This window comes from Oryx dammah, unplaced genomic scaffold (assembly GCF_014754425.2).
Source record: "Oryx dammah isolate SB20612 unplaced genomic scaffold, SCBI_Odam_1.1 HiC_scaffold_6, whole genome shotgun sequence".
NCBI classification, from domain to species: domain Eukaryota; kingdom Metazoa; phylum Chordata; class Mammalia; order Artiodactyla; family Bovidae; genus Oryx; species Oryx dammah.
The window spans coordinates 35,606,214-35,627,073 of NW_024070190.1; the positions used below are offsets into that span (position 1 = coordinate 35,606,214).

The 20,860-nt window shown below is 38.3% G+C and overlaps 1 protein-coding gene across 2 annotated transcripts in view; it reads left to right on the forward strand.

Moving 5' to 3' along the window:
• The window catches only part of CTNNA3 (catenin alpha 3), a 1,846,273-nt gene that overhangs the window by 21,723 nt on the left and 1,803,690 nt on the right, over positions 1–20,860 (forward strand). Inside the window, exon 1 of one of the 2 annotated variants that reach the window (XM_040242230.1) lies at positions 6,413–6,504. The exons of the other annotated variant lie outside the window; for it this stretch is intronic. The gene's annotated coding sequence lies outside the window, so the exon portion shown is untranslated. Of the gene's footprint in view, positions 1–6,412; positions 6,505–20,860 lie in introns of those variants that run through there. 2 annotated transcript variants of the gene reach the window in all.

Below are 20,860 nucleotides of genomic sequence, written 5' to 3' on the forward strand. Positions count from 1 at the left end.
AATGTAACTGATACTGAAGGATATAGAATATGATAGCAACAATAACAACAACAAAAACAACCCCAGGCTTTTCACACCAGTTCCATGAGTTGAACTTTAAAAGAGGAGCATGATTGATTGGGTCAGTCTAATTCTTTGTATTCAAGACCTGGGAGGAATAAAGCTGGGATGAGTCTTGTCACCTGTGTGGGTTATTTAGATTATTCAGTTCAGTTCAGTTCAGTCGCTCAGTCGTCTCCGACTCTTTGCGACCCCATGAATCGCAGCACGCCAGGCCTCCCTGTCCATCACCAACTCCCGGAGTTCATCCAAACTCACATCCATCGAGTCAGTGATGCCATCCAGCCATCTCATCCTCTGTCGTCCCCTTCTCCTCCTGCCCCCAATCCCTCCCAGCATCAAAGTCTTTTCCAATGAGTCAACTCTTCGCATGAGGTGGCCAAAGTATTGGAGTTTCAGCTTTAGCATCATTCCTTCCAAAGAAATCTCAGGGCTGATCTCCTTCAGAATGGACTGGTTGGATCTCTTTGCAGTCCAAGGGACTCTCAAGAGTCTTTTCCAATACCACAGTTCAAAAGCATCGGCGCTCAGCCTTCTTCACAGTCCAACTCTCACATCCATACATGACTACTGGAAAAACCATAGCCTTGACTAGACGGACCTTAGTCGGCAAAGTAATGTCTCTGCTTTTGAATATGCTATCTAGGTTGATCATAGCTTTCCTTCCAAGGAGTAAGTGTCTTTTAATTTCATGGCTGCAGTCACCATCTGCAGTGATTTTGGAGCCCCCAAAAATAAAGTCTGACACTGTTTCCATTGTTTCCCCATCTATTTCCCATGAAGTGATGGGACCAAATGCCATGATCTTCGTTTTCTGAATGTTGAGCTTTAAGCCAACTTTTCACTCTCCACTTTCACTTTCATCAAGAGGCTTTTTAGCTCCTCTTCACTTTCTACCGTAAGGGTGGTGTTATCTGCGTATCTGAGGTTATTTATACTTCTCCCGGGAATCTTGATTCTAGCTTGTGCTTCCTCCAGCCCAGCGTTTCTCATGATGTACTTATATGCAGAGTACGTCATTTAGAGTATTGGGGAGAGTTAATTGTGCGTGCGTGCTAAGTCGATTCATTCATGTCAGACTCTTTGAGACTCTATGGACTGTAGCCCAGCAGGCTCCCATGTCCATGAAATTCTCCAGGCAAGAATACTGGAGTAGGTTGCCATGCCCTCCTCCAGGGAATCTACCTGACCCAGGGATCAGATCCATGTCTCTTACATATCCTGTGCAGGTGTGGGCAGGGTTATTTAGAGCCAGAAAAATGTGACTCACTATGTTAATGACTGAGTTTATTTTTCTTTACTCTGATAAGCACCATTCTTTTCACTACAGTTGAAGGGCTGATAGGAATGGTGTTACAGTTTAAGTTTAGGGATGATAGCAGTTCTTTTTTAGATAATTTAGGGATGTTGTAAGTTTTGAAAAATGAATTTTGTACATATTTTTTCTTGTGTTCCATAATGCAAAATCAGTAAGAGTTGACTTTTAGAGGGTCAGTGAGAGCATGAGTAAAATAAATATGGCTACTTGGTACTGAAATCCTTCATGCTCTTCTGCTGCTGCTGCTGCTAAGTCGCTTCAGTCATGTCCGACTCCGTGTGACCTCATAGATGGCAGCCCACCAGGCTCCACCGTCCCTGGGATTCTCCAGGCAAGATCACTGGAGTGGGTTGCCATTTCCTTCTCCAATGCATGAAAGTGAAAAGTGAAAGTGAAGACACTCAGACGTGCCCGACTCAGCGACCCATGGACTGCAGCCCACCAGGCTTCTCTGTCCATGGGATTTTCCAGGCAAGAGTATTGCAGTGGGTTGCCATTGACTTCTCCTAGTCTTCTGTTATCTTTGGAAACAGAGAGTGGGAGAAAGGATTTCCTTCTCTCTCTAATATAGCCCTCAGTGACTGACTGGCTCCCTTCTCTGGAATGAAGCAAATTGGCACAATTCCATGTCTTATGTGGGAACAAGACACAGAAGTTTATTTATTTTATTCTTTTTAAGCTTACTGTCATTCCCTTGCATTTAGTTTTGTATTCTATCCTTAAAACATCTCACACTCAATCCTCTAGATGACATACATAATTAATTAATATGTGTTAGTATGTTTTGCTTTTATTAAACATTTGTTACAACTTTGGAAGCAGTTCTTAAGCACTTCCATTTTAGGACCATGATTCCTTATTACTTAATTATAAATTATTAACATGGATGGGGTAGAAATGGTGAAATGGATTTAATTTGTAAATAAAAATGTGTGAGTTTAATGACTGTTCACCAGCTTTTAAATCAGATGGGCAATCTACTTATCTCTCACAGTAGTTTTCTAAGATTCAATGGTATTTGGATTTGGAAAAGTAGAATTCCACAATGAGAAATTTATCTTCCACAAAATAACAATAATTGACTAATGAATTATTTAATACTATAATTAGTACTTCATTGGATTCTATGAGTAATTTTATAAGTAATTACCTTTTATACCAACTTTATAGGTCTCATCTCACATGAAGAAACCAGGGTAAATGGGAGTCAGTGTGAACAAGACCAAGCAGAGTAAAGCAGAGCTTGAATCTGAAGTTTATCTTGCCTTCCTGCCTATGTTTTTCATTACTTCCCTTCTTTTCCTATCCTTAGTGGGTTATTGATGCCTTATCTCTCTCTACTCAGCCATGAGAGAGCTCTTCTTGTCTTATAGTTTAAGGCATAACACAAATGCATAGTTATCATATCTTGATTTTTCTCCTGAGTTGCAAGATTCTGAATTTCCAGCTGCCGATGGGAATACCCATTTGCACATGCTACTCATACCCCAAACTTATCATGCCTACTGTAGTCAGAGTAGAGCTTGCTCTAGATTTGCTCATTGGTATGAATATTATGTTATGAGCCATATGCTATGAATTATATGTTATGTTACTGCAATAGGGAGGTAATACATGTTTTTCAAGATAGACTATATAAAGAGTGTATAAAAAAACAGAGCATAAACTATATGGAGGCATTTTTGTTAAAAGTAAAAAGGATTATTTTAAATAAGTAGTATCTATGGCAATGCACCCCTCTCCAGTACTCTTGCCTGGCAACACCCATGGATGGAGGAGCCTGGTAGGCTGCAGTCCATGGGGTCACTGAGGGTCGGACACGACTGAGCGACTTCACTTTGAATTTTCACTTTCATGCATTGGAGAAGGAAATGGCAACCCACTCCAATGTTCTTGCCTGGAGAATTCCAGGGACCGGGGAGCCTGGTGGGCTGCTGTCTATGGGGTTGCATAGACTCGGACACGACTGAAGCGACTTAGCAGCAGCTGCAGCAGCATTGACTAGTCATTCAGTCTCCCCTCCCTACCAAAGCATTATTATTTAAAAAAGTTTTTTTTTTTTTTTTTTTAGCCACAAGTAGAATCTAACAGGGACTTTACATGTAGGTGCTTAAGGCACCTGGAGAAAACAGAAATCATTAAATGAGACATAGTTCAGGAGTGCCTGCGTCAGGGAATGAAACTCAGGGTTGGAAACTGAGGACAGAAAGAAAAAATTAGTTATCTGTATATTCTAAATTGTGTGGGTAATAGGTGAAAAGGATAAGCAAATTACTGGCAAAAAAGACTTTTCAGTTTCCTTCTGGATGCTTTTTTCTAAGTTAATTTGAGAAAGAATTGTAAGTGTTGATTTTGTATTACAGAGAATATATCAGTTTAGAAAATTAAAGTTACAAAATTTTATGAAAAATCAATAACAGGATATTATTATTTCCAAATATGAAATATAATTTTTACATGGCCACCATGATAACTATATGAGAAAAGAAACAGCCATATTCAGATGTTAAAAGTGATTTTATAGAGTGAAGAACCCCAAAGTTGCTTTCATTATAAGGAATAGAATTCTCTTCTCAAGAAATTGCAATTTCCTATTTTGTGTCGCAACTGAGTGATTATTTCTCTTCTCTTTGGAAAATTCAATTCTTTAGTATAAAGGATATGTCACTAGTGGCAAGCCTGCGAGCCTAGGAAGAGAGATCATTCTGAGCCTCTAGATCTGTCTTATTTTTGCCATTATTGATAGTAGACTTGATGTTTGTGATAATAGTTTTAGAGAAGCATGGAAAATTTGTATCTTTGGTTAAGATAAATTTGTGGTAGTTAATGATTTTAGCTGGGTCTGCATTCATGCTCAGTCGTGTCTGACTCTTTGAGACCCCATGGACTGTATCCCGCCAGGCTCCTCTGTCCATAGGATTATCCTGGCAAGATAGGGAGTGGGCTGCCATTTCCTTCTCTAGGGGATCTTCTCAACCCAGGGATTGAACCTCATCTCCTGTGGCCCCTGCACTGGCAGGAGGATTCTTTACCACTGAGCCACTTGGGAAGCTGGATTTTAATTAATTATATAGTAAAATATTTATTTTTAGAATAAATCAGGCAAATCAGTGCCCATGTTTTTCCAAACTGAAGTGGGTATTAAGCTGTGAAATAATCTGTAGCTTGTATGAGGACTTTGTTACAGTCATAACATTGCATGCTCATGAGAAATAATGCAGTGATAACAAGAAACGTATCCTCTAAAATTACTTTACAGCTCCTATTATAAAATGGACAGTTAGCAAATATTAAACAGGGCAAATAGAAAATACTAAATGGTTTACAAATATCTTATGTAATTTTGAAGAAAAATTATTTTGCTTTATAGAGCAGTTTATTTTTATATTTTGGAATTTGTTTTTGGATTTTCTAATGGAGCTTGGAAACTTTATGTAGAGTTTTTGTTTGCTTTTTTGTCCCAGAAAATCTAGAGTTGTAGAAAGTCATCCTGATGATTGAACCTAATTCTGATGTATCTGATTGAATTGATAGAGGAGGAAATCATGTAACAAAATAATTTGTCACAGATGAGAAGTAATAAACTAGTATTTACTAGGGCAAATACAATGGAATATTGCTAGACATAATATTATTAATAGGCAAAGTTAAGATGGTGTGCTTCAGTTCCTAGTGCAAGTATTAAAACAAATGTCATTGGACTCAATACTGTGGCCTTTCAGGATCAGATGATACCCTCTGCTGGCTAAATGTGGGATTGCGTTTAAAAATGAATGGCTTTTTTTTTGTTTGTTTTAAAAATAGGGGTGATTGTTGTGTAAAAGGATTGAGCAGTGCAGAATATTGTAAGATAATACAGGAAAAATTATAACTGTGAATAATGAAGTCAGTGTATCACTTAAATAAATATTTTTCCAAGTGAAACTAATATGGAAATACCCATAATTGAAATTTCCTAACCTGATGATTGGAGAAGGAAATGGCAACCCACTCCAGTGTTCTTGCCTAGAGAATCCCAGGGATGGGGGAGCCTGGTGAGCTGCCATCTATGGGGTCGCAAAGAGTCGGACACGACTGAAGTGACTTAGTAGTAGCAGCAACCTGATGATTTATTTGTTAACCATGGAAGTAGGTCACAGGAAAGAAACACAGCAGAGGCAAAATACATAGATCTCCTTATCTCCATCTTCAATAACAATTTTGAATAATCCAAGCTATTTAAATTACTTTTATTACTTAGTTTGTAAGAGTGACTGGCAAATATCTTGAGGTGAGATAAGAACTGCTTTTCTCAGGACTTCTGCAGGGTGCATGGGTTCCATCTCTGGTCTGGGAAGTAAGATTCCTCACGGTTCGGCCAAAAAAACCCAAAAAACAAAAAAACCCACAAAAACCCTACCCTGAGAACTGCTTTTCTCTGGGTACCTTGACCTAATTTCTGTTAAAAATAATTGAAATATTCTTAAGTAATTTGGAAGTTTGATAAGTACATGGAAGTATCACATAGCATGTTTGTTTTAAATTTTTTTCTATATTTTATTTTATTAACTTCTAATTTTATATTGGAGTACAATTGATTAACAACGTTGTGGTAGTTTCAGGGGTACAGCAAAGTGATTCAGTTATACATGTACATATATCTATTCTTTTTCAAATTCTTTTCCCATTTAGGTTGTTACATAATACTGAACAAAATTCCCTGGCTATTATGTAGGTCCTTTTGGTCGTCCATTTAAAATAATTTAAAATTTTAAAAGTCACTTTGGAATTTACAGTGTTTGGGGCACATGATGACATGAAAAGTAATATTTAAAAGCTTTTATTACACAATATGTCATTATTTCATTGCAAACTTGAAAAATATAATTTCAGTCTGATTCTACTGTTTAATATTGCCTTTCTCTGGTATGTTGCTTTAAGAGTACCCATCCCCCTTTCTTGTTTGAGCCACTGTGTCCTGTCAGTCATCCTGAAATACACTAGGGTACTTGTCAGGCTGTTTGCTTACAAATGCATCATAAGCCAAATTGTGAGCCATGATAGTGGCACTGAATTTCTAAACACAAGAAATTGCTTAGACAGTTGGTTTAGTATCTGTGTATGGGCAATACTCTGTCCTGCGGTAGGTGAGTGAAGTGTCATACTTTTTAAAATCAAACTTTGCTCTAAGGCAAATCCTAAGTATAGGTTATATGTTACTTGGTTAGATAAATTTGGGGGAAATTAAAAGATATTATTTCTATAAAATGGGATGAATAGAAACTACTGTATTGTGTATTTATTACTTCTATAACTAATTTCCTTTTAATAGCACTAAACTCTAAACTAATTTATGAAAATTCCAGCTTTATAAATATCTACTTTTCCAAGTAGATTAGCAGTCATTTCCGTTATAAATAGAAATGTGATTCTCTTACATACTTTTTCTTTCATATCAATTGAGGCAGACTCAGTTGAGCAGAGGCTCAGTTCTGTTATTTGAAGTATTTATTAATGGCTTTAAAAATAGGACTAAACAAATTCTCATGTGCCAATGCCCAAGCTATAGTAGTCTTATATCAAAGCATTAAAAAATTCCTATTAGCTGAGCTATTCCTGTTGGAGTAACTGTATACAAGACACTGGAAGCTTTACATTCTTTAGACATAAAAGTTATGCAGCAAGCAGGCTCTTTAGGCAGACAATTTAATTTCTATATGAAGCTCTAAACCTAAGTTGTACAAGGATACTTTTCTAGTATTTTCTGTATGTTGCCTTAATATTTTAAAAAGAGAATTAATAAAAGCAAAAATATAGGAACTTGTGGATTTTGATGCTGTGTGTTTAACATGGTAGAGAATGGTTAAGAGGCTGCAAGGACTTGAAGTTTTAAGGCTTTATCTAGGGTAAACAAGAAGAGATTGCTTTTACTGATACATAGAATGATTATTTATTCCTTACCTTGTTCTGGAAAGGATTCAAGGTGACTTACAAGGCTATGTGAAATTCAAGAAAGGAGAAATTAAAAGTGGGGTGAAAGTAGAAAGAAAAATAAGCATGAGATATAAAACAGAGCCAGGACTAAGGCTGAGCTGCCACAGTTCTTGATTATGGTTTTATGACACTGGTGTATGGTGGATTGATGGGAGAGAAAATATAGGCTTATATATAGAAGTCTTATGGGGGACTTTCATGCAAACTAGCTGTCTTCCTTACCAAAGGTGACAGTGCAGAGTGGGGAAAGTATGCTGGATGGTGACTATTAAACATGCTTTAAACATCACTTGTGTTTTAGTGGGAAAAAAAGTAGAGAACTGCTGCCCTTTTAGCCCACACACTGATTTATGTAGGCATAAATGTGGCTCTAAGTTTTCTAGGAGCAGAAAGGAATTTGGTCTGTTACTTAATTCAGAAGAAAGATTAAAGAGGCTTAGTTGCTGGGAAACAAGAAGAAGTTGTTTAAATAAGGTCATATATCTACATATTAGAACAGATATAATCAAGCTAATGTTAAAATATATTTGGCAATTTTGTATGAATCTAGTCCTGGTATTTAAAATTTTTACTGAATAGGTTTTTATAAATGAGATTAGTTACTTTCCTTCCTTCACTCAATTTGGTTATAAATTTAACTTGAATTTCAGCTTCTGTTATGGTCAAAATTAACTAGATCCATTTAACTTGGGAAAAAGTTGTTGGGTAGGAGGAAGGAATTCAGAGGTAGGACTTTTTAATGTACTTTGATCTTCAAATACTCAAAAACCAACTACTGTGTTGGAAACTCTGGGCTCTGTGCTGCACATCATGGTAAACCCAGCCTGTAAAAGTGAATAAGCTTAGAAGTTTACTGCTTTCACCCAATAGTATTGAAAAAGGACAAAAGTGTAGCAGTTAACATTTTGCTAAGAATCTTTCAGTGATATCTTCAGATATTCAGTTAACATGGTGAGTCAGTGACAATCATTTGGCTCCCTTTTTTTATTCCATTGTTAAAATAAATAAGAAGTGGTTATCTTTTACAAAAAAGAAACTTCCCTGGTGGCTTACGGGTTAGAGCGTCTGCCCCCAATGCGGGAGATCCGGGTTCCATATCTGGGTCGGAAAGATCCCCTGGAGAAGGAAATGGCAACCCACTCCAGTGTTCCTGCCTGGAGAATCCCATGGACGGAGGAGCCTGGTAGGCTACAGTCCACTGGATAGCAAAGAGTCGGACACGACTGAGTGACTTCACTTTCACTTTCTTTCACTTTTACTTTTACTTTTCAAAAAACACAATAAAAAAAAAAAGCCCCAAACCTTTTTTTTTTTTTTTTGTACTTTTGTAAATACATATGCAGGTTGACTTAGAGTTCTGTAACACATCAGCTTCGTGATGTGACATTGTGGACACACAATGTTTGAACCTGGACACACAGGTTTGAAACCTGAGAAGCAAATATTCTTAAGATACTAAGTAATGTTTTGTTGTCATTTAGTCGCTAAGTTGTGTTTGATTATTTGCAACCCCAAAGACTGTAGCCCTCCAGTCTCCTCTCTCCATGGAGATTCTCCAGGCAAGAATACTGGAGTGGGTTGCCATTTCTTTTTCCAGGGGATCTTCCCGATCCAGGAATCGAGCCTGTGTCTCTTGCAGTTCCTGCTTGGCAGATGAATTCTTTACCACTAGCTCCATCTGGGAAGCCCAAAGCAGATTTGTGCTAAGTTGCTTCAGTCCTGTCTAACTCTTTTTGACCCTATGGCCTGTAGCCTGCCAGGCTCCTCTGTCCATGGGATTTTCCAGACAAGAATACTGGAATGGGTTGCAGGTTTTGGCATCAAATAAACTGAGTGATTACCAGAGTGGTCAAGGATGCTTAAGGAAAACAAATTAGCTTTTGAAAACATTAATTCAGAGATCCTAGTGAGAAATCTGCTAACTGCTTATAGACTCAATGGATATCAATAGAAATCTGTAATTATATAGTAACTGAAGTAATCTGGAAATATTTTCAGTGTCAATGAGGTAAGAGATGAACAGAAAAGATTTTTTAAAAGTTAGATTTATTAAGGAGAAATTTACATACATTAAATTTACTCTTTTTAAGTTTACAGTTTGATGAATTCTGACAATTATACACAATCATATAATCACCACCATAATCAAATAGAACATTTCTATTTGAATCAATCCAAAAAGTTACCTGTTTTATACATAGGTGTTCAGTGATTTCAGCACCATTTGTTGAAAAGACTGTCTTTTTTTTTTCTGTTGAGTTCCTGTGACATCTTTGTTGAAAGTCAAGTATCCATTTAATATTATGTTTACTACATGAGCCTGGGTTGTCTCACTTTTGGTAATGTTAAGCTTGATCAGTGCATTCACACACTATAAGCCTGATTCTCATAGTTCCCTGTTAATCAGTCACCTAATGATTTTTGCCTTCATACTGGTAATTCCTGTATAGTCTATTATTTTTTAAGGGTTTGTAAATGGCGACTTTATCATTCTATAATTCTTTTTTAAATGCTTCCATTTTTGTTTTTTAAATTTTTTTGTTTTTATTTAAAAAAATTTTGGCTGTGTCAGGTCTTCATTGTGGCACATGGTCTTTTATCTCTAGTTGCTGTGAATTCACTTCTCTTGTTGCAAAGCACGGACTTTAGAGTGTGCATGTTCAGTAGTGTGGTGTGTGGGCTTAGGTGCTCAGCGGCGTGTTGGATCTTAGTTCCATGACCAGGGGTCAAACCCATGTCCCCTGCATTGAAAGGTGGACTCCTAACCACTGGATTGCGAGGGAAGTCCCCTATTTATTAGTTTTATCAGTTGGGATCATTTATAAAGAAGAACACTTCCCTTGCTATTTCATTAGTCAGAAATATAGTTCATTCCAGGAAATCAGGAAAATACTTGATTATTTCCCATTATTTACCCATTTTCAGAAAAGTAAGATGGTGATCTAGCAACTTTGAAAGGTGACCAATGAGTTTTTGTTTTTGAATTTTTATATGTTGGATATGTTTCAGTGTATTGTAATTTTTATTTTTTTGATGCTCAAATTTTCTGATTTTTGGTCACTGAGAACCCCTTTAAATTGTTTACTTAGCCTTTTGATTGGCTTTCCTGGTTGGTCAGTGATAAAAAAAATCCACCTCCCAAAACAGGAGATGTGGGTTTGATCCCTGGGTCGGGAAGATCCCTGGGAGAAGGAAATGACAACCCACTCCAGTATTCTTGCCTGGAAAATCCCATGGACAGAGGAGCCTGATGGGCTATGGTCCATGGGGTTGTAAAATAGTCAGACACAATTTAGTGATGAAACAACAAGAAGCTTTGGTCAAAACCCAAGTGAACCTTGATTCCTAGCTCAAGATGTTCTAGGCTCTTTTTGTACATTTCCTGCACCAGATCTTTGATCAGCCTTTTCACCAAGGAACCTAGGTCCTTTTAGTGGAAAATAGTATTTAGGGAACACAAACTATGCACCAGATTGCCATTGCTGCCCATTTTTTTTTTTTTTTGGATGGGTGTGAATATGTACAAAAAGAAGTAGATATGTTTTAGAAAAGGAAACATATATAATGAGATCATACTGATGGCTCCTATTTAAAATAAAGTTAATTTAAATTTTTTGATTTTACATTTGCATCTTTTTTTCTTTATATTGCGGTATAGTTGATTTATAATATTATATTAATTTCAGGTATACAACATAGTGACTCAAAATTTTTTATGATTATACTCCGTTTGTAGTTATTATGAAATATTAGTTATATATCCTTGTAGCCTGTTTACAGGGCAGGAGCCCTCCCCTGTTAGCACTGGTAACTACTAGTTTGTTCTCTATATCTGTGACTCTGTTTCTTTTTCATTTTAGTCACTAGTTTGTTTTATTTTTTAGATTCCACATATAAATGATAACATACAGTATTTGTCTTTCTCTGTATGACTTATTTCACTATGCAGAGTACTAAGTCCATCTAAGTTGTTGAAATTAGCAAAATTTCATTTTTTATGGCTAAAGAGTATTCTTTTGAATATCTATAGCACATCTTTATCTGTTCATCTGTTGATGGACACCTAGGTTGCTTCTGTATCTTGGCAACTGTAAATAACTCTGCTGTGAACTTTGAAGTACAGTCAGTGCAGTTGCTCAGTCGTATCTGACTCTTTGAGAACCGATGGACTGCCACACACCAGGCTTCCCTGTCCATTACCAATTCCAGGAGCTTGCTCAAACTCATGTCCATCTAGTCAGTGATGTCATCCAACCATCTCATCCTCTGTTGTCCCCTTCTCCTCCTGCCCTCAATCCTTCCCAGAATCAGGTTTTTTTTCCAGTGAGTCAGTTCTTTGCATCAGGTGGCCAAAGGTTTGCAGCTACAGCTTCAGCATCAGTCCTTCTGATGAATATTCAGGAGTGATTTCCTTTAGGATTGACTGGTTTGATCTCTTTGCAGTCTAAGGTACTCTCAAGAGTCTTCTCCAACACCACAATTCAAAAGCATCAGTTCTTTGGTGCTCAGCTTTCTTTGTGATCCAACTCTCACATCTATACATGACTTCTGGAAAAATCATAGGTTTTACTAGACAGACCTTAGTTGGTAAAGTAATGTCTCTGCTTTTTAATATACTGTCTAGGTTGGTCATAGCTTTTCTTCCAAGGAGCAAGCGTCTTTTAATTTCATGGCTGCAGTCATCATCTGTGGTGATTTTGGAGCCCAAGAAAATAAAGTCTGTCACTGTTTCCATTATTTCCCTATCTATTTGCCATGAAGTGATGGGACTGGTTGCCATGATCTTCTTTTTTTTTTTTAATGTTGAGTTTTAAGCCAGCCTTTTCACTCTCCCCTTTCACTTTCATCAAGAGTCTCTTCAGTTCCTCTTTGCTTTCTGCTATAAGGATGGTGTCATCTGCTTATCTGAGGTTATTGATATTTTTCCCGACAAACTTGATTTCAGCTTGCTTGTGCTTCATCCAGCCTGGCATTTTGCATGATGTATTCTACATTCTTCTAAGTCACTTCAGTCATGTCTGACTCTGTGTGACCCCATAGACGGCAGCCCACTAGGCTCCTCTGTCCCTGGGATTCTCCAGGCAAGAATACTGGAGTGGGTTGCCATTTCCTTCTCCAATGCATGAAAGTGAAAAGTGAAAGTGAAGTTGCTCAGTCGTGTCTGACTCTTCGCGACCCCATGGACTGCAGCCTACCAGGCTCCTCCATCCATGGGATTTTCCAGGCAAGAGTACTGGAGTGGGTTGCCATTGCATATAAGTTAAATAAACAAAGTGACAATATACAGCCTTGACATACTCCTTTCCCAATTTGGAACCAGTCCGTTGTTCCATGTCCTGTTGTAACTTTTGCTTCTTGGCCTGCTTACAGATTTCTCAGGAGGCAGGTAAGGTGGTCTGATATTCCCATCTCTTGAAGAATTTTCCACAGTTTGTTGTGATCCAGACAGTCAAAGGCTTTGGTGAAGTCAATAAAGCAGAAGTAGATGTTTTTCTGGAACTCTATAGCTTTTGCGATGATCCAGCAGATGCTGGCAATTTGATCTCTGGTTCCTCTGCCTTTTCTAAATGCAACTTGAACATCTGGAAGTTCTCGGTTCATGTACTGTTCAAGCCTAGCTTGGAGAAATTTTGAGCATTATTTTGCTAGTGTGTGAGATGAGTGCAATTGTGTGGTAGTTTGAGCATTCTTTGGCATTGCCTTTCTTTGGGATTGAAATGAAAACTGACCTTTTCCAGTCCTGTGTCCACTGCTGAGTTTTCCAGATTTGCTGGCATATTGAGTGCAGACTGTGACAAAATAATCTTTTAGGTTTTGAAATAGCTCAGCTGGAATTCCATCACCTCTACCAGTTTGTTCATAGTGATGCTTTCTAAGGCCCACTTCACTTTGCACTCCAGGATGTCTGGCTCTAGGTGAGTGATCACACTGTTGTGGTTATTTGGGTCATTAAGTTCTTTTTTATATATGAATCATTTCAAATTAATGTTTTCATTTTCTTCAGATATATACCCACATGTGGAAATGCTGAATCATATGGTAGTTTTATTTTTAGTTTTTGGGAGAACTCCGTACTGTTTCCCACAGTGATTTTACCAGTTTATATTCCCACCAACAGTGTACAGAGGTTCCATTTCTCTACATCCTTGCCAACATTTGTTATTTACGTTCTTTTTGATGATAGCCATTCTGACAGGTGTTGGGTGGTGTCTCACTGTCATTTTAATTTGCATTTCTCTGATGATTAGAGATATTGAACATTTTTCATGAGCCTGTTGTCCATCTGTATCTCTTTTTTAAAATTCTGGAATCTTATTTCCTAATAGTGTGAATATAATTATTTATTTGCTTTATCCTCATGTATGTGTATACATATGTTGGCCACTTGATGTGAACAGCTGACTCACTGGGAAGGAGAAGGAGAAGAGGGTGACAGAGGATGAGATGGTTAAATGACATCACTGATGCAATGGACACAAATTGGGCAAACTCCCAGTAGACGGTGAGGGACTGGGAAGCCTGGTGTGCTGCAGTCTGTGGGGTCGTGAAGAGTCGGACACAACTTGGTGACTGAGCAACAACATGTGTATACACATATAATAAGAATATATATATTATACACGTGCATGCATGCTAAGTCTCTTTAGTCGTGTCTGACTCTTTGCAACCTTATGGACTATAGCTCTCCAGGCTCCTCTGTCCATGGCATTCTCCAGGCAAGAAAACTGGAGTGGGCTGCCATTCCCTTCTCCAGGGGATCTTCCCAACCCAGGGATCGAAGCTATGCCTCTTACATTTCCTGCATTGGAAAGTTCTTTACACCTGTGCCACCTGGGAAGCCCATTATACCACACACACACATATATCATAAGAATACTAAATGTAGTTTAAAATTACTTTGACATTCTTTTTGTCCTAGAGGCTATCTCTCTAGGATTAGAGTAAAAATACTGTCCTTTATTTTATTTTTTTTTAGTTTGGGATGTTGGATTTATTTGTGGGATATCCAATCAGATGACAGATAATGATCTAGAATTCAGGAAGAGTTCTGACAAAACATAGTCCACTGGAGAAGAGAATGGCAAACCACTTCAGTGTTCTTGCCTTGAGAGACCCATGAAGAGTATGAAAAACAAAATGATATGACACTGAAAGATGAACTCCCCAGATTGGTAGGTGCCCAATATGCTACTGGAGAAGAGAGGAGAAATAGCTCCAGAAAGAATGAAGAGGCTGAGACAAAGTGGAAACAATGTCCAAGTGTGGATGTGTCTGGTGCTGAAAGTAAAGTCCAGTGCTGTAAAGAACAATATTGCATAGGAACCTGGAATGTTAGATCCATTAATCAAGGTAAATTGGAAGTGGTCAAACAGGAGATGGAAAGAGTAAACATCGACATTTTAGGAATCAGTGAACTAAAGTGGACTGGAATGGGTTAATTTAATTCAGATGACCATTATATCTACTACTGTAGGCAAGAATCCCTTAGAAGAAATGGAATAACGCTGATAAGTCAAAAAAAGAGTCAGAAATGCAGTACTTGGGTGCAGTCTCAAAAACAACAGAATGATCTCTATTTCCAAGGCAAAACATTCAATATCATAGTAATCCAAGCTTATGCCCCAACCACTAATGCCAAAGTGGCTGAAGTTGAATGGTTCTATGAAGACCAAATGATCTAGAATTAACACCAAGAAAGATGTCCTTTTCATCACAGGGGACTGGTATGCAAAAGTAGCAAGTCAAGAGATACCTGGAATAATTTGGCTTTGGAGTACAAAGTGAAGCAGGGCAATGGCTAACAGAGTTTTGCCAAGATAATGACTGATCATAGCAATCACTCTCTTCCAACAACACAAGAGATGATTCTAAACATGGACATCACCAGATGGTCAGTATAGAAGTCAGATTGATTATATTATTTGCAGCCGAAGATGGAGAAGCTCTTTAAAAGCCATCAAAAACAAGACCAGGAGCTGACTGTGGCTCAGATCATGAACTCCTTATTGCCAAATTCAGACTTAAATTGAAGAAAGTAGGGAAAACCACTAGACCATTCAGGTATGACCTAAATCAAATCCCTTACAATTATACAATGGGAGTGGCAAATGGATTCAAGGGATTAGATCTGATAGATAGAGTGCCTGAAGAACTATGGATAGAGGTTCGTAACATTGTACAGGAGATGGTGATCAAAACCATTCCCAAGAAAAAGAAATGCAAAAAGGCAAAATGGTTGTCTGAGGAGGCCTTACAAATAGCTGAGAAAAGAAAAGTGAAAGACAAGGAGAAAAGGAAAGATATACCCATTTGAGGGAGAGTTCCAAAGAATAGCAAGGAGAGATAGGAAAGCCTTCCTCAGTGATCAATGTAAAGAAATAGAGGAAAACAACAGAATGGGAAAGACTAGAAATCTCTTCAAGAAAATTAGAGATACCAAGGAAACACTTCATGCAAAGATAGGCACAATAAAGGACAGAAACCAAAGATATTAAGAAGAGGTGGCAAGTATACACAAAAGAATGATACAAAAGAGATCTTAATGACCCAGATAACCATGATGGTGTGATCACTCACGTAGAGCCAGACATCCTGGAGTGCGAAGTCAAGTGGGCCTTAGGAAGCATCACTATGAACAAAGCTAAGGGATGTGATGGAATTCCAGCTGAGCTATTTCAAAACCTAAAAGATGATGCTGTCAAAGTCTGCACTCAATATGCCAGCAAATTTGGAAACTCGGCCGTGGACACAGGACTGGAAAAGGTCAGTTTTTATTCCATCCCCAAAAAAGGCAATGCCAAAGAATGTTCAAACTACCACACAATTGCACTCATCTCACATGCTAATAAAGTAATGCTCAAGTTTTTCCAAGCTAGGGGATTCAATACTACGTGAACTTCACAGTATGTGAACAGTATGAGAACTTCCAGATGTTCAAGATGGATTTAGAAAAGGCAGAGGAGCCAGAGATCAAATTGCCAGAATCTGTTGGATCCTAGAAAAAGCAAGAGAGTTCCAGAAAAACATCTACTTCTGTTTTATGGACTATGCCAAAGCCTTTGACTGTGTGGATCACAACAAACTGCATAAAATTCTTCAAGGGATAGGAAACCACCTTACCTGCCTCCTGAGAAATCTGTATGCAGGTCAAGAAGCAATGGTTACAACTGGACATGGAACAATGGACTGGTTTCAGATTGGGAAAAGAGAACGGCAAAGCTGTATATTGTCACCCTTATATGTAGAGTTCATCATGTGAAATGTTGGGCTGGATGAAGCACAAGCTGGAATCAAGATTGCTGGGAGAAATATCAATAACCTCAGATATGCTGTTGACACCACCCTTATGGCAGAAAGCAAAGAAGAAGTCAAGAGCCTCTTGATGAAAATAAAAGAAGAGAGTGAAAAAGCTGGCTTAAAACTCAACATTCAAAAAAGAAGATCATGGCATCCGGTCCCATCACTTCATGGCAAATAGATGGGGAAACAATGAGAGACTATTTTCTTGGGCTCCAAAATCACTGCAGATGGTGGCTGCAGCCATGGAATTAAAAGATACTTGCTCCATGGAAGAAGAAGCTATGAGCAACCTAGACAGCATATTAAAAAGCAGAGACATTTCTTTGCTTGATGGATATGAGTTTGAGCAATCTACGGGAGTCGATTATGAATAGGGAGGCCTGGTGTGCTGCAGTCCATGGGGTGGTAAAGAGTCACACATGACTGAGCAACTGAACTAAAGTGAAAATGTTCATTTTATCCTTGTAGTGTTTCACTTTTTGTTTTATATTTTATGTTTCTTTATCTATTTGGATACATTGGATTTTAGTTGCAGCATGTGGGATCTTTGTTGTGTCATTCGGGATTCTTTGTTGTACCGCATAGATTCTTACATTGTGGTGCGAGGACTCAGTAGTTGTGGTGCCTGGGTTTAGCTGCCCTGTGGCATGTGGGATCTTCATTCCCTGACCAGAGACTGGACCCATGTCCCCTGCATTGCAGCCGGATTCTTAACCACTGAACTACTAGGGAAGACCCTGCAGTGTTTTTTTTTTTTGCTTCTATTTGTTTTTTGAGTTCTTTTAGTTTTCATTCCCCATGATCTTTTGCCTCTTTTTTGAATTTTGTAACTCTTCTTTGAGTTCTATTTAAAAGTGAGGACATTTTGTAAACATATATGTATCTTTGTGTGTGTGTGTGTATTTGAGTCCATATATGAACATATATGTCACATATTTCACACGTAAACAAAGTTTTGCTCAAAATCCTTCAAACTAGGTTTCAGCAGTACCTGAACTGAGAACTTACAGGTGTACAAGCTGAGTTTCGAAGAGACAGAGGAACTAGAGATCAAAATACCAACATTTGTTGCATCATGGAGAAAGCAAGGGAATTCCAGAAAAACATCTACTTCTGCTTCATTGACTGTGCTAAAGTCTGTGTGGTTCACAAACTGTGGAAAGTTTTTAAAAAGAAGGGAGTACCAGACCACCTTGCCTGTCACCTGAGAAACCAGTATGTGGGTCAAGAAGCAACAGTTAGAACCAGACATGGAAAAACTGAGTGGTTCCTAATTGGGAAAGGAATACATCAAGGCTGTATGTTGTCACCTGCTTATTTAACTAATATACAGAGTACATTATGTGAAATGCTGGACTGGTTAAATCACAAGCTGAAATCAAGATTTCCATGAGAAATATCAATAATCTCAGATATGCAGATGATACCACTCTACTAGCAGATAGTGAAGAGGAACTAAAAAGCCTCTTGATGAAGGTGAAAGAGGAGAGTGATAAAACTGGTTTGAAATTCAGTATTAAAAAAGCTAAGATCATGGCATTTGGTCCCATCATTTCACAGCAAATAGAATGGGAAAAAGTGGAAGAAATGACAGATTTTATTTTCTTGGGCTCCAAAACCACTGCAGACAGTGACTACAGCCATGAAAATAGAATATGCTTGCTCCTTGGAAGGAAAGCTGTGACAAACCTAGACAGCATACTAAAAAGCAGAGGCATCACTTTGCCGACAAAGGTCTGTATAGTCAAAGGTATAGTGTTTCTGGTAGTCGTGTACAGATGTGAGAGTTGGACTATAAAGAAGACTGAGTGCTGAAGAATTGATGCTTTTGAAGTGTGGTGCTGGAGAAGACTCTTGAGAGTCCCTTGGACTGCAAGGAGATCAAATCAGTCAATCCTAAAGGAAATCAACCCTGAATATTCATGGGAAGGTCAGTTGCTGAACTGAAGCTCCAATACTTTGGCCACCTGATAGGAAGAGCCAACTCACTGGAAAAGACTCTAATGCTGGAAAAGATTGAAGGCAAACAGAGAAGGGGGTAATGGAGGATGAAATGATTAGATAGGATCAATAGACAAGAATTTGCACAGACTCCAGGAGACAGTGGAGGGCAGAGGAACCTGGTGTGCTGCGGTCCAGGAGGTTGCAAAGAGTTGGACATAACTTAGCAACTGAAAAACAACAACAAATCACTATTTTACCAAGTTCTTCCTCTGTTTCCTTCATTAATTCGTATTTATATGCATTTTTTTGGTTCTCTCCTCTTTTGTTTCTCTCTCTCTTTCTTTCATTTATTTGTAAGTTGGGATAATGACAAGTTTCCTTGAAGATGGAGGTTTAATTTTGAGTTTTCCTGTCTTCCATCAGTTTTGATGGGAGGAAGTGTCATAAACATGTCTCTATTCTACTATATATTATAATAAATCCTAGGAGATGGTAGGGTGATGATGATTCTCTTAGAGATCTGTATAGGGTGCAGAGTAAAGCATTGCTTACTTCCTCTGTGAACGTGTATGCTCTTATGTGTGTGTGTGTTTATTAAGATGTAAAGAAGATTGTTTGAGCTGAAGTTGGGAAGATGAGCAAGCATTTATTGAGTGGATATTAGGAGGATTATTCCAGACAAAGGGGACAGAATGAATAGAAATTTAGGGCCGTGAAAGAGTATGGTCCTTTTAGAGAACTTCAAGTTCTTTAGCATGGATGGAGTACAGGGAGGCAGTGAGTCAAAGAAAAAGAAAAAGCTGGAGAGATAAGGAAGACCAGATTGCCTTGAGTCATTCAATGGAGCCTAAACTCTCTTGTGTTCAGAAGAAGAATATTTGACAGTTGACAGTTTTAATCAGGGGATTAGTGTAACCTTATCTTATTTTATATTAAAGAGATCACTTTGGGAATAGTTTGGAGGGTGAATTGGAGGTTGTGAAAAACTAGAAGGGAGATCAGTTAGAGTATCATTGGAAAGTCTAAGTAAGTCTAACCATGGTTTGAACTAAGTACCAATGCGAATAGAGAGGAAATGGCCAATATAAGAAGAGTTAAGGGAATAGAAGTTATGTAATTTTTCCTCTGATGTGAAGAGAGAGGCAAAGTGAAAGAAAATATTTGGAGGTGACCTTCAAATTACTGGGTTGGATGCAAGTTCCCATTATGTGATGATATAATTAATTCAGATCAGAACTGAAGATGGTGGTAACAGGTTTTGAGGACAAGATCATGGAGTTCAGTTTTGAGGTGCCTGTGAGACAGCTCAGTGGGTAGTGGTTAGGGGCTCTAAAGCTTAGGAGAGAGGTCTGGACAATTGAATCAGGGGTTCTAAGTTGAATCGAAACTCCAGGATGATATTGTTCTGAAAAAACAATGTAATGTGAGCAATGAATAGGATGTAAGGGGTGGAACTTGGGGTAAGACCTGTAGTTAACAGGAGTTAGCAGATAAGGAGGGCTTCCCAAGTGACACTCCTGCCAATGCAGGAGACGTAAGACACGGGTTTGATCCCTGGGTCAGGAAGATTACCTGGAGGAGGGCATGGCTACGTACTCCAGTATTCTTGTCTGGAGAATCCCATGGACAGAAGAACCTGGCGGGTTATGGTCTATGGGGTCACACAGAGTCAGACGTGACTGAAGCTACTTAGAACGCACACATACGCATGTAGATAAGGAAGAGCTAGCAAAAGACACTGGGGAAGAATGATCAGAAGGAATCCAGAGGAGAAAGTCTTTTATTTACTATAGAAAAAAATACCATGTGGGATTAGAAGTAGTTAAATATGGCTAGCAGGTATATAGTCAGAGTTCTTGGAGAAAATTTTAAAAAGTAGTAGTAAGATGGTGGGCTTGGATGGTTAGACTGACGATTCTGGCACAGGTTTATTGTAAAGTAAAATAAAATAAAATAAAATAAAATATGAAAAAAAGAAACTAGATAAAAAAACAAAACAAACAACAAAAAAGTGACATTTGTTCAAAGAGTCAAAGAAAAAAAAAGAAAAATGGCAAGATGTCCATCCCTTGGTTCCCTTCCCTCCTCACTTCTGCTGCTTCTTGGCCCCCTCCAAGGTTTGATCCCTGGCTGGCGCTAGGTAGCACAACAACCCCCCTCATGTGAGGTCAGCAACATTAAGGGGCATCTCCTCAGTGGAGGTGTTGTAGAAGGTCTTGATGTCTCAAAGAGTCCTCTTGTTTTCTTCTCTCACCATATTAATAG